The sequence below is a fragment of the Melospiza melodia genome, chromosome Z (assembly GCF_035770615.1).
Source record: "Melospiza melodia melodia isolate bMelMel2 chromosome Z, bMelMel2.pri, whole genome shotgun sequence".
Lineage (NCBI taxonomy): Eukaryota > Metazoa > Chordata > Aves > Passeriformes > Passerellidae > Melospiza > Melospiza melodia.
The window spans coordinates 51961797-51964944 of record NC_086226.1 but is presented as its reverse complement, the minus strand read 5'-3'; positions in this window follow the sequence as shown (position 1 = coordinate 51964944).

The following is a 3148-nucleotide window of genomic DNA, read 5'->3' as shown; positions in this document are numbered from 1 at the left end:
TGGTGTGCTATTATGAGATTGAAACTGCTAACATAACACATACTTCCAAGTGGAAAATTCATATTGTGAAGAAACCTTTATAAGGAGGTAATAAAGACTATTTCTAAAAGTCTCTAAAGCCTCTTATATTTTAAATGTAGTGATATTTGTTTTTAAGTAATAAAGCCCCAAAGTATAACAAGAAATGCATCTGTTATTTGGCTTCTTGTTACATGCCATTACCTGGAATCTATTTTATTCTTGACATATGTAGAACTCATAAACTCATACCACAGTGCCATTAATTATTTATTGTGCTGTAATTATTATGCTCAATTTCCCTTCAAAACATTTTGATTGCCTGGAGTATGGTATGAGCTGATAAGGAAATATAAAGGAGTTTAATTTTCCTTTGGTGAAATTCAGAGTGAAGTCTTTTTAAAAAAATGTGATTGAATAAAACTGAAAAATTTCCTTATAGAATCTCACTGTAGCAAAGAAACATACACCAAATACTGAAATGCTTTGTTAATGTAAAAAAAAACCAAAACAAAACAACTCATTTTGAGAGGGTTTGAGACATTAATCCTTTTAGTATCCAGATAATACAATAGTACATGTATATATATTTGCATTAACTCTGAACCTGACTAATATACCTGGGAACTACATTGCTTTTTTAGTAGCATAAGCACCAGAGAAGTGAGATACTTCAAATTTTTGAGGGAAAAGAAAGAACTTGTCTTAAATAACGCATTTTGGATGTAAGAGATTGTTGATGGTTTGTGTTTCTTTTAAAAAATCATAAATTTTGAAGTGTCAGCTGTTTATTTAAATTTAGTATTATACAATATATAGTAAATATATAACATTATACTTATTATAGTATGTGGAGAATAGTATCCCAATTCATTTTTTAGTATCTGTCAAATATGAAAACTTACTTCTGTGTCTTGGCTCAAAACAGAGTAATATAGGAGACTAGCAGGCATAATCTGCATTCTGCTTTGTGGAACATTTGATCTAGGACTTTAACATTAAAAAAGTTTGCCCTTCCAGAGAGGAATAGCCGCTCATAGGATTGAGTTGTAAACTTGGAGAGCCTTGTAAGTACATGATCAGCATTAAAGCCATGTTTCATTTAATGTTGCTGCTCTTTTTCTTCCCTCACATTGATTTCTCCAATTGTGTCTTCTATATGGAAGACCACTTTATTAACTGGTATAACTGGGTTATATTCTAAAATGTTACTTTTTAAACATTCTGTAGCAAAAGTAGTTGTTCACTTTCTTAGTTTTCTTCTCATATCCTTTTTTTCTGCTCTGTGGAAATGAGAGGAAACTTTTTGAAAGCTCAAAAAATAACTGATAACAAGAGGTGAGGAAGAAAAGGATTTAGATGCTTAAGAGTTAATAGGTAGTCATCCTTCTCTGCACATGCATGGGACATTTTGTATGGATCTTGAAACCACAGTAATTTTGTGGTGTAAGAGACCCATTCCTCAACCATCTCCTGCTTAGATCCTCGTAAATGTGATCATTGTCTTGTGCTCTATTTTAACCTTTTCTGAAGAATGAATGTTGGGAAGTAATTAAGTGTGGAGAGTAAAAGGGTGAAGGAGAAAAGAAGAAATAACTGGCAGTAAGACAGTAGTTTGTAGGACATCTTCTTAATACAAATAAAGGGAGAAAACGACACTTTTTTTCTGAGGCTTTTGGAGCTTTGTAAATGTTACCAACTTAATCAAGTGTATTGGTAACAGCAGTTATATAGCAGTTATATAGCAGTTATATTTTATCCTCATAAAATTTAATGTTCTACATGTTTAAGTGTTACATGTATGCATAGTTATATAAACCTTTAGATGGTAGGAAAAATACAAGTATTTTATTTATAGCCAATTCACAGCTGTCTCAATATTCTGTCATGTTTTGAAAATTATTGACATTTTGGAAATATTGTGTCAGCTTATAAGAAGAGTTCTAGGTGAGCACTATTGTTTCATGTGTTAGAAGACCACAGTAGTAGTAGTTGGAGAAACCACTATATTCAACAGTCATGAATGACCAATCCCTTCCTTCTTGATAACAGGTTTCCCAGAAACTGGGCAGGACATCAGAAGTTTACTGTCTTAGTGAAAGGAGATTTTTTGGGGTGCTATAGAGTCCCATAATGGATTCAAACCATTGAAATTCCTTGGGCCTTCCTCAAACCTGTATTATGTTCAGTACTCTTCCTAGTCCACAAATGGACAATTCTTAAAAGTAAAGATTTTTATTTACAATTCTGCTTCTCTCACTCCAAGCTCCTATGTCTCATAGGAGATGTTGGTGTGCCCTAGGTGTGTCTGGTGTGCTGGATGCCATCTGTCCAGTTCTGCCCACACCTACTGCCTTCCAGACCTCAAGCCGCATCTGCTTCTGTCACACACACTTCTGTGATGTGGAACGGCAGAGGATCTTGAGAGATACATGGTGTCACCAAGGGGTTTGGACCTTTGTGATCATAACAGAGTTCCTTTGTTAGTTAAATTGTTCCTTACCTTAGGTGATGGGCTCCTGTGGTGTGGGGCTGCTGGTGTCCTGTGCTCTACAAGGCACCAAAGGTGTTTGAGTCAGTTGCCATGCATCACTGCATTATGGCAGAGGTAGCAGAGTTAGCAGTGGTAGTAATAGCACATACTGAAAACTGAGAAAAAATAAGTCTTATGCTTGGGGAAATCATGCAAGTCTGTAAGGCTCTAACTGGGATGAGCATTAGCTTTATTGTACAGGTATTTTATTAATCCGGGCAAAAGGTCACACGAGTTCAGGGAATTGTACAAGAGGGAAGTTTTCCCTCATGTAAGCGAAGACTTGCTTGATTTTTAAATGAAACCAGATAGGTATACTCAAGGAAAATACATCCAGCAGGTATGCTAATGTTATATTCTCTGATTTGATTCTGCCTTTGAAACTTTCTAGCTCCTTTTAAGAGTTTCTAGATGTTCACTTCCAGTAAAACCTAGAAGCTATAGTAAATTTTGTCCCATTTTCATGAGAATTCAGCTTCAGGAATATGACAACTGGTAAGTTAAAAAAGAGATAGTGTACCATTGAGTGCGAATTTTTGCAAATAATCTGTGTTCTGGTGTAAATTGTGGAAAATAATGTACACTAAATACTACAAA